At 45.9% G+C, this 11,566-nt stretch overlaps 1 long non-coding RNA gene across 1 annotated transcript; it reads left to right on the forward strand.

Moving 5' to 3' along the window:
* Positions 1-10,199: 10,199 nt before the first annotated feature.
* LOC119293534 lies at positions 10,200-10,758 on the forward strand. The gene is made up of 2 exons (XR_005143100.1): positions 10,200-10,360; positions 10,466-10,758. It is a non-coding gene; the product is annotated as an uncharacterized LOC119293534 (long non-coding RNA).
* The last annotated feature ends 808 nt before the right edge of the window (positions 10,759-11,566 follow it).

Below are 11,566 nucleotides of genomic sequence, written 5' to 3' on the forward strand. Positions count from 1 at the left end.
TGCCGAACTAAGCTAACTGTTGCCACCGCTGAACTGGAAAAATTTAAAGAAATCCAAGAAGGCACCTGATGGTAGGTACAACAGTAACCCGGAAATAAGATTCCGTGCCTACCACGATGTTGCTTAAATATGCATCGTTTCGTTGGTAGGGTCGACAGATCAGCTGGAAGAGAGGCTAAGGGCTGCTCAAGCGGACAAACAACATGCCGAAGGGCAAGATGCCGCTGGTCAACGTGTATTGACACGGACCATTAATGAGAAGAACAAACTACAGGATGCAAATATCAAGCAAGCCGAAGAACTGAAGGATTTAAGAGCCCAACTATCGGATGCTTTGAAGGAGAACAGGAAGCTAAAAGGTGGCATATTCAGTATGCTCTTTAACCTGACTTTCACACGGTCTCCTGATGGAAAATTTTACAAGTTTGTTTCTGTAGGTGTGCTGACCGGACGTCCCGAGGGAGAAGTGTCTGGATTTCAAGGCGACCTGCTACAAGAGCTATCCAAAGTGCACGAGTGAGCTCAGAAAGCAATGAGGAATATGGCTAAGGCTTTGTGGCCATCCAATCCACCTCCAGGAAGTATGGAGGAGTTCGTGAATTTATTCAAGGGAGCTCGTCGCCGTTTTGAGCTATGGAAGATATCCGCATGTCGGGAAGGCGCAGGAGAGGCATGGGCCATGGTGAAAACGCGGTACACCGGACTTGATCCGAATCATATGGCCCGGGTCGGAGCTCGGGGACAAGATGGACAAGAAATTCCTCTTAGCTTAGTGTACGACCAAGTAAAGATAGCCGCTAAGTTTTCCTAACAGGATTGTAAACTAGACAACCTGTTAGAGGGTCTATAGGAGGAGGAAGTTTTTGAGTCCAAGTAGCAATGTACTTTTATCAACAAACTTATCTCCAGCCGAATTGTAAAATGATTGTCATGGCAGACTTTCTGCTTCGACCTCGAAAACTCGTGGTTTGGAGTGTTTCTGGATATTATATCGTCGGTAAACACCAAAGTATGTTCGGAAAACAGGTAGTCCGGTCATAGTTGCTTGAACAGACAAGTTGTATTCGGGGAGTTATGTTATATTACATTTGATCGTAAGAAACATCTTCCAGAGAGAATAGTTCCGCTAAGGGTTCCTCTCCCTGGGCCAGCATGCGTTTTTGTGCATGCCGAAGTTGTGATGCTAAAAATCACAGTACGTGTTATAATTTGGGGGCTTATATTGCAGCGAGGGAAGTTCGTATTTTGTCCACTGACCAATTATCCCCTTAAGAACGCTAGCTTTCGGCTTAACCCGTCTGAGGTACACGTCCGGATAACCCGGCTGTAACAATCGCAGAGGTGCTCGCTTTATGCCCTAGCCGAACAAGCGGGAACGTAGGGCATAAACACAGGAGCCAGGCAACCCAGCTTGGCAAAAACTTAAGTCATAAAGGTGCATATTATGGCAAAGAAAGGACATATATGAGTAGACAACACATATATACAGTGAGCTTGATGCTCAAAAACTAACAATGATAATAAGCTTCTGTGAAAAGAAGCCCCCAGGTATTGTGGGGTGTGTACATTTGAGGGTGTATGCCCCTCAAGTGTGCGGCTTATCCGAACATGAGATAGAAGTCGTGTACAGATGAGAAAGAAGAAAAAGGTTAAAAGGGAGAAAAGGAGGGACGAGGAAAAAGGTATAAGTGCGGACTTAGGCGTAGAATCACGGAGTCGGGCAACGTTCCATGGGTTTGGTTCCAGGCGATTTTCTGAGGCATTGCGAAGGCGATAGGCTCCCCGAGTGAGAACTTCATCTATAATGAAGGGGCCCTCCCATTTGGGCTTGAGCTTGTCCTTTTTCTTCTCTGGTAGGCGTAGAACGAGTTCACCAACATTATAAGTCTTTGCCCATACTTCCCTGCTTTGATATCGCCAAGCCTGTTGTTGGCAGAATGCGGAACAGGCCTTCGTGACATCGTGCTCCTCCTCCAGGCCGTCCAGATCGTCCTACCGATCAAGTTCGGCTTCTCTCTTTGTACATGCGCACTCGAGGTAAGTCGTGAATAATGTCGCAAGGCAAGACCGCCTCCGCGCCGTACACCATGAAGAAAGGAGTATATCCGGTCATGCGATTGGGCATGGTCCGCAGCCCCCAGAGTACGGAATCGAGTTCTTCGACCCAGTGCTTGTATGATTCTTACAGAGATCGCACTAGTCTGGGTTTGATGTCGCTCATTATCAGGCCATTAGCCCGTTTGACCTGACCGTTTGTTTGAGGGTGATATACGGAAGCGTAATCAAGCTTGATGCCCAAATTACCGCACCAAGTTTTCACCTCATCAGCCGTAAAGTTAGAGCCGTTGTCAGTAATAATACTGTGTGGGACACCATAACGGTGTACTACGCCGGATATGAAGTCTATAACCGGTCCGGCTTCGGCCGTTTTGACTGGTTTGGCTTCTATCCACTTAGTGAACTTGTCGACCATAACCAGTAAATATTTCTTTTTATGGCTTCCCCCTTTAAGGGGTCCGACCATGTCTAGCCCCCAGACCGCAAAAGGCCAGGTAATGGGGATTGTTCGTAGGGCAGTGGGCGGCTCATGTCTTTGATTGGCGAAAAGCTGGCATCCAACACAGCGCTGTATGAGGTCCTGTGCGTCTGCTCGGGCCGTGGGCCAAAAGAAACCCGTACGGAAGGCCTTAATTACAAGGGCCCGAGCTGCGGCGTGATGGCCACCAAGACCGGTGTGTATTTCGGTCAGGAGCTGCCGTCCCTCTTCTTCGGAGATACATCTTTGAAGGACTCCGGTAGTACTTTTCTTGTGCAGTTCCCCTTCATGAACCTTGTAGGCCTTCGAGTGTCGAACAATACGACGGGCCTCAGTCTGATCATCAGGGAGCTCATTCCTAGTAAGGTACGAAAGTAAAGGTTCAGTCCACGGGGTAATTATGGCCATGATTTTGTGGGCTGATGGTGTTATTTTGGTGCCTGAACCCCCAATGATATCGGAACTGTGTTCGGAATCTGGGGGTATGATCGGCTCTGGAACGGTGTTACCGCTCTCGTCCTGCCACACTACGGATGGCTTGAAAAGCCTCTCCATAAAGGTGTTAGGTGGGACAGGGTCGCGTTTTGCGCCCATGCAGGCAAGGATGTCCGCAGCTTGATTACTCTCTCGAGCCACGTATGAAACTCGAGCCCCTCAAATCAAGTTGATATTTTGAGTACAGCATTGTGGTAAGCTGCCATCTTCGGATATTTTGCATCGAATTCTCCGTTTATTTAGGATATTGCAAGGTTTGAATCCCCGCGCACCTCGAGGCGTTGTATGCCCATGGAGACAGCCATCCGGAGACCGTGCAATAGGGCCTCGTATTTGGTTGCATTGTTAGAGTCTGTATACAGTATTTGGAGCACATAACGGACTGTGTCTCCTGTGAGGGATGTCAAGACGACACCAGCCCCCAATCCGGCTAGCATTTTAGAGCTGTCGAAGTGCATCACCCAGTTAGAACATGTGCCATACTCTTTAGGGAGTTCGGCCTCTGTCCATTCGGCGACGAAGTCAGCCAACACCTGAGATTTAATAGCTCGGCGTGGCTTGCAAGTTATTTCAAATGGTAAGAGCTAAATGGCCCATTTGGCAATCTGGTCAGTGGCGTCCCGGTTGTTTATAATGTCATTAAGTGGTACTTCGGAAGCCACCATGATCGAGCACTCTTGAAAGTAGTGCCGCAGCTTGCGGGATGACATAAAGACCGCATATGCTATCTTTTGATAATGCGGGTATCGGGATTTGCATGGTGTAAGGATCGTTGATACGTAATATACTCGTTTTTGAAGTGGGAATTTATGTCCCTCTTCCTCTTGTTTAACGACGAGCACAGCACTCACCACCTGGTGAGTTGCAGATATGTAGAGCAACATCAGTGCACCAACGTTTGGTGTGGCCAGGATTGGGTTGCTTGCTAGCAAAGTTTTTATTTCTTCCAGTCCGGCTGTGGCGGCGTCCGTCCACATGAAGTGGTCTATGCGACGGAGTAGGCGATACAATGGCAATGCCTTTTCCCCTAGTCTGGAGATAAAACGGCTCAAAGCTGCCACGCATCCAGCTAGTTTTTGGACCTGCTTGAGGTCTGTTGGTGTTGCCAACTGTGACAGGGCTCGGATTTTGGCTAGGTTTGCTTCGATTACTCTATTTGAGACAATGAACCCTAGCAGTTTTCCGGCTGGAACGCCGAAAACGCCTTTTTCCAGATTGAGTTGTATGTCATATGCTCAGAGGTTGTCGAACGTAAGGCATAAATCGTCCACCAATGATTTGACATGCTTGGTTTTAATGACTATGTCATCTACATATGCCTCCACAGTCTTGCCGATTTCATTTTCCAGGCATGTTTGAATCATGCGTCGATAGGTTGCGCCGGCATTCTTGAGCCCGAAATGCATGGTGTTCAAGCAGAAGGGCCCATACGGGATGATGAACACCGTTGCGGCCTGGTCGGATTCTTTCATCTTAATTTGATGGTATCCAGAGTATGCGTCGAGGAAACACAGTGAATCGTGTCCCGCAGTCACGTCAATAATCTGGTCAATGCGAGGTAGTGAGAAGGGGTCCTTAGGGTATCCTTTATTAAGATCTTTGAAATCGACACACAGGCGCCAGGATTTATCCTTCTTCGGTACCATGACCAGGTTTGCTAGCCAGTTCGGATGTTTGAACTCTCTGATAAACCAGGCTTCGAGTAACTTGGCTAGCTCCTCCCCCATAGCCTGTTGTTTGGGTTCGGAAAATCGGTGCAGCGTTTGCTTGACTGGTTCGTATCCTTTCAGTATATTGAGACTATGTTCGGCCAGTCTTCGTGGGACACCTGGCATATCCGAAGGGTGCCAGGCAAAGATGTCCTGGTTCTCACATAGGAATGCACGTAATGCGGCGTCGACCATTGGATCTAGTTGTGCCCCAATGGAAGTTGTCTTCTTGGGGTCCATCGGGTGGACTTGAAATTTGACTATTTCGTCTGCTGGCTTGAAGGAAGTGGATTTGGGTCTCTTATCGAGGATTACATCGTCCCAATCCACTGTGGAATGTAGGGTGGTTAATTCCTCGGTCGCGAGGGCCTTAGATAAAGCCTCGAGGGCCAGAGAGGCGGTTTTGTTTTCGGCGGGGAGTGTTATGTCTGGATCACTGGTGATAGTGATAACTCCATTAGGCTCGGGCATTTTGACCTTCATATACCCGTAATTTTGTACGGCTTGGAAGCGTGTGAATGCGTCTCACCCCAGCAGGGCGTGATACCCGATGTTGAAAGGTGCCACATGGAAGAGTAACTCTTCAGACCTATAGTTCTCCGGCATGCCGAATACCACGTCGAGTTTGATTTTTCCCGAGCATCTTGCTTCCCGACTGGGGATAATGCCTCGAAAGGTTGTTCTGCTTTGCTCAATGTGACTCCTGTCCATTTGCATTTTATTGAGTGTGTCTTCGTAGATGAGGTTCAGTCCGCTGCCGCCGTCCATTAGCACTTTAGTGAGACGAAAGCCGTCCACGATTTGGTTTAGGACCAAAGCGGCAGGTGCCCGGACTGCATGGGGTCTTGGTTCGTCATCGGCGTTGAATGTGATCGCCATATCATTCCAAGGATTTATTGCTGCCACTTGGCAGACTTCGCGAGGTCGCGGAGCGCCCTTTTGCATCGATTATTTGATGAAAAGGTCTCGAAGACCGTGAATACTTTGAGATCGTTGCCCTCCAAAGAGTAATTCTCTGGGGTGTCATTGGTGAGGATACCCTCGCCGCTCTTGGCCACTTGCCGGAGTATCCAACATGCTCGGAGGCTATGCGTTGGTTCGGTGTTCGACGTCATGTGAATTTGACAGGGCTTGTCGAGCCATTCCTCGAGGACAGTTTTATGCCCCGTAAAGGGCTTGATTTTCTTGTCCACGGGATGATGTTTAGGTGCTCCGTGAGGGTGCATCCTTTTTGCTCGTCCGGGAGATGGCCTAAAGGCATGTGGTTCCCAGCGGGCTGTCTGGGTTTTCCAGGCGCTTTCCATTGCATAGTACTTCTGTACTATGTGTGCCAAATATGCAAAGTGCAGTACGTGACGGCAGTTGAGGGCATTAAGGATTCCCTCATCCGTACAATTGTTGCAAAATACCGAGATCACGTCATCGTCACAGCAATCTTTGATCTTGTTTTTAACAAGGAGGAATCTGGCCCAAAAGTGGTGGACTGTTTCCTGAGGCTGCTGCCGTACGCACATTAAGTCGCATATATCCAGAGGACCGGAATTGCTTGGGGATATTGCTTGTGGTGGGTGGGTGGGCTTAAATTCGAACCCTGACCCACTGTGAAGTCCGGATTCTGAAGAATTTCTGAGGTTACAAGCCCGGGCTCTGGAGCGTCCGGTGAGTTTTTAGGCTCAAAGTTTGTTTCTGTGTTCGGAGGACAAGAAGTGTCCTCCTGAAGATGGGTGTCCGGCTCTCCGAGCTCGGAAATCCGAACATACTTCGTTCTCAGCGTAGGAGAAGAGTTATCGTCAGCTTGTTCCTCCACAATTGCCACCTGATGGGTGATCAGTGGAGATCTGATTTCTCTCTGATCGGGTTTAAGCCCAATCTGATCATAGTCGGTTGCGACCCCCAGGGCGGCGATGCGATCTAGCAGTTTGTTTAACGCTGATACATCTGCCGCATCCATCTTGCGGAGTATTCAGGGCCGACATGGAGATGATTTTTGGTGACAGGCTGGGCTGTCATTGGCTTAATGGCCGAACGAGCGCCCTGGTGAAGCTGCCAAGCCGGAGGTTTTCCCCTAAAGCTAGGGCTCCTCCGGAAGTGATATCGTCCTTGATGACAAGGCGAGCCATCAACCCTTCTGTCGACGACATAGAGGAACTCTCAATGAAAGCACCAATGTCGGTGTCAAAACCGGCAAGTCTCGGGTAGGGGGTCCCGAACTGTGCATCTGAGGATTGAAGGTAGCAGGAGGCAGGGGACACGATGTTTACCCAAGTTCGGGCCCTCTTGATGGAGGTAATACCCTACTTCCTGCTTGATTGACTTTGATGAGTATAGGGGTTACAAGAGTTGATCTACCTCGAGATCGTAATAGCTAAACCCTAGATGTCTAGCTTGTATGATTATTCTTCTATGGACCAACCCCTCTGGTTTCTATAGGCACCAGAGGGGACTAGGGTTGTACAAAGTCGGTTTACAGAGGAAGGAAACTACACATCCGGACGCCAAGCTTGTCACCCACGCGAAGGAGAGTCCCATCCGTACACGGGAGAAGACCTTCTATCTTGTGTCTTCACGGCCCATCAGCCCAGTCCATATCACATAGGCCGGCTCCCCGAGGACCCCATAATCTGGGACTCCCTCAGAGAGGGGTGCACCGGAGACGGAGGTAGACTGCCCCATCGAAGAGGAGGACGGAAGGGAGAACATGAGAGGCGACACATTGGGGATTTTGGATGGGAATTGGTAGGAGAGGAAGGCGTGGCGGGAAGAGGAAGGAGCTAGATAAGTGGTGAGTGGGACCCAAGGCAAGATGTTTCTTGTTAAATCGACCTACCGCATGACCCTGTAATTTCCTAACAGTTGGCAGTAAAAAAAATTGAAAGAAAGGAGCAAACACAGGTCGAGCTAGCTTAGTGTGTACTTTATATATAACTTGCCACAGAACTAGTTAAGGTGTTTAATGGTGTAAAAGTTTCCAAAAATCCTGAAAAAATACTGAAATAGCACAGCTATAATATAACATGATCCAACGGAGCATTTAAAAAATCAACTTTATATATCCTGAAAAAAACAAGTAGTTTAGTATATATTCATGTCGCTGTGAGCTGAAATGCATATTTTCACAATCCCTCCGCTAGATCATCTTATTATGTTAGAGAGATGCTCCACTATTTATTTCATATTTTTTGATAACTTTTAAAGTGTTAAAATCTTAACGAGCCTAAACAAGTTTTGTGGCAAGCTATGATAGACACGCTTTTACCTATATGTATGTATGTATGTATTTGTTTGCAATTCTTGTACCCAATAAACCAGCCGAGGATGACTTGCCACGCGTATCTATACAAGAACTACAACCAAGAATGATGTGATAAAAACAATTACAGATATTTATGAGACATTTGATTGTGTGTGCTACATGTAGGCTATTCATCTAGGGCATGGTTTTCTTTCAAAAGGTGCAGATTTTGGTTAGTTTTTTTTAAGTTAAGGGGCTTAAATGCTTTTGACAAATGACGCCAGCATTTTGATAAGAGTGATGATTGATAAATATCTCACCATTGGGTTGTATAGTTTGCGTCCTCAAGCATGGTAATTGATGGTATATTCTAGAATCTAGAGTAGAGATTATATCTCATGTGAGTAGTGAATTGCCTACATTTCCCCCTCTTAGATTCATTCTTGTGTTGGACATACATGAAATGATCATGTACAATTTTCTTCATCTTACTAGTTTGATTCATAGGAATTTCATTGGATTTGGATCCTCAAGAATTCTCCTACAGTTGTCATCTAATTCACATGATGTAGAATTTTATCCATAGGATTTATTTCTACTCCATTTTGGAGGATAATTTTCATCCACTCGAGACTCCCCTCGTGGCAGAGTTCCTTTATTTTACATGTGCTATCAAACAATTCTCCATCCAAGTTCATGTAGTGTAATCCTATGTGATACAAAAGGTCACGCCACTTACTACATGTTTTCTATTGCAGCATTTTTAGAATACTTTACATTAAAGAATCCCTTAGTGTTCTCTGTTCTTGCTTGCTTTGACACCATTGTGTATTGATGCTTATTTATATTAATACGGTTGATTGTAGTGTTTGGTGATCTCATAATACCATCATTTTTCATGCTCTTACTATATTGAATCTATTTCATTGGGTTCAAATTTTTTATGTCCCGTGGCTATGCACGGGCACATACCTAGTATGAATAAATAAAACAAAAATAGTAAACGGTTCGGATCGCCAACAATGTGAAATGCAGAGAATGCATATTAATTAATATTGATTAGTATACATAAGAAAACTGTAGAGGATTAATGTGGCCAATTAATGAGTATACATGGTGTATCTCCATGAGCCTTGACGAGGTATAAGTTGTTAGATTTTATGGGCATTGGCCACTAAATCTTGTATCTTGGCCCAACTAAAATTTTGAAATCTCAAAGGCCCATTTGAGTTGAATGTCAAATCTGTAAGTTTAGTACCATACTAGCTAGTGGAGTGAAACTTTTACCAATATAAAAGCTGAGTTGTTCTACTATAGTTTGTTGTTTGAGAAAAGAGAGCAATATCGCACCTGCTCCCTCCCTCCCTCACTTCACGCCACGCAATGTTGCGCGTCACATTTTGTGAATCGAGTTCAAGTTCGGGTAATGTTATGCGCCTTGCTGGAAGAACTATTTCTTTCTTCACAATACTTTGCTAGAAGAACTAAACTTTTTGATACAGTACATTGTCGAGCTCTGGTTCTACATGCCAATGCTTGTGCTCGTTGTGGCTACATTTTGTACTCCCAGAGAGTTCTTCCATCACATGCTAGTTGCTTATATTCACTCTCCCATGTCTCCCCTCTATGTGGAGGAGATACAGAGGAGAGAGGCTACGCATAGCGCAACACACAGAACAGAACACAAACCTGTTGAATACCTCCGTGTCGAGCTGCTTCTCCGACAACCCCATAGTGACTGCATGCACTACCATCCGGGAGATCGGGCCTCTGAAACTTTATCCCTTAAGTACTTGCACCCGATGAGGGGTGATAAGGTTTTTGCGGAGTACCTCGGCAGGACTGTTCGCTCAAGTTCAACTACATCCTTGACATCTATCCGCCTGCTCAATTACCTCCTCTACGACAGACGACCATCTCGTCACTACCATGGCTCAGGACGCTGTTGCACCGGAGTTTCCTAGTCTATTGCATGTGATTTGTCACAATAGTAATCTTGGGCGATGCTAATATGGATTGAGTTTAAATGAAATCTACCAAATCTTCTACCATAAGCATTAGTATTTTTAAGTGTATCCTAGTAATAATAACAACATTAATGTCTTCTATTTTTTTATACACAATCATAAGTAGTACATTAATTTGCATATTCTGGAAGGATCTGATCCGTCTGCCTGCCTCTATATAACAAACACCCTCGAGAGCTTTGCAACACAAACAAGTTGCAGCAACAACTGAACGGAGAGCAAAGAAAGAAAAACCAGTAGCTAGCCTCGAGTTTGGATCTCCTGATGGCAATCCTCAGAAGGAGCAGGAACGCCCTGTGCTTGGTGGCCCTAGTGATCATGGCTACCTGCACCGTTCTGTCATCAGCTAATGGACCGCCTGGTTAGTACTCTATGCATGATGCTAACATTTGTCATATGTACAATGCACCGATCGAATTCTATATCGTATAACTGGCCTAGTAACATGTATTTTTCCCTTTTGCAGGTACAATCAATTGCATGCCGCCGACTGGCAGCTGCGACCCGGCGCACTGCACTAAATTTTGCGCGCCGAACTATCATGGTCATTGCGCGGTGGGCGGCATAGGGGCCCCATCTTGTTGCTGCTACAATCCGACGAGTGCGTCAGTTGGGGTGGCTCACCCTGCTGCACCCTCACATGCATGAAGGACGTTCGCATGAATCAACGATCGATGTATGGCTCAAAATCATCGAATGGAATAATAATAAACTTCATTATATACTTTTGTGAGATATATCAACCAGCCATTCTTTTTATTCCAAGGCGAAGATTGAATCATTTAGCAAACATCAAGTCCCACAACTTTGGCAGATCGCTCAATCCCGTTCATCTTCAGCGCAAAGGGCGGTTCTAACAAGCCACACACTCATGTTCCAGAAATACTGAAACAAAATAAAAATCCATGGTTAAACCAGATTTTTTTTTCATAGATAAATGTATGATCAAGAGTGATTCCTCACCTATCTTTCTAGGGGCAAGCCATATTTGCACACTTAATTAAGATTACAAATAAATGGAAGATTTGTTTAAAAAGCAAATCTAGAAGATTGCAAATACTAGTAAGACTTTAGAAAAATCCGGTCCAGATGGTTGATACTACGTTGGCATTGGACGCCTTGTTCTCCTCATCTTTCGTGCACTGGATGACTCAATTGCCCGATGACACAAAGTCCACTTGCAACCGAGATGTTACTATTCTTTTCAAGGACGGAACAAGAAGCATGCAATTGTCAGATTGACAATTGATGACGAACATATGATAATGTGTGTGTCATGCATGTTCAAGTTAATTTTTCTCTGGCCACGGCAAGGAGTGGCTTTCCTTCTAGTGCGTTTGTAACCGAACTACTACCGCTTCAATAGAGATGTTTGCAGGACATTACAAAACAGTAAAACAGAGCTAGCTACAGCTCTCCACAGCGATTTAAGGTTCTTGGCCGTCCAATCTGACTCACCAAGGTCCCAGATTTGGTTTTTTTTTTTTTGAGACAATGGTCCCAGATTTGGTACTGCACCCCGCACGACGTCCTGGCTCTGGCGATCCTGGTTCAATCGACCGTAATC

This window comes from Triticum dicoccoides, chromosome 4B (genome assembly GCF_002162155.2).
Source record: "Triticum dicoccoides isolate Atlit2015 ecotype Zavitan chromosome 4B, WEW_v2.0, whole genome shotgun sequence".
Classification (NCBI taxonomy): domain Eukaryota; kingdom Viridiplantae; phylum Streptophyta; class Magnoliopsida; order Poales; family Poaceae; genus Triticum; species Triticum dicoccoides.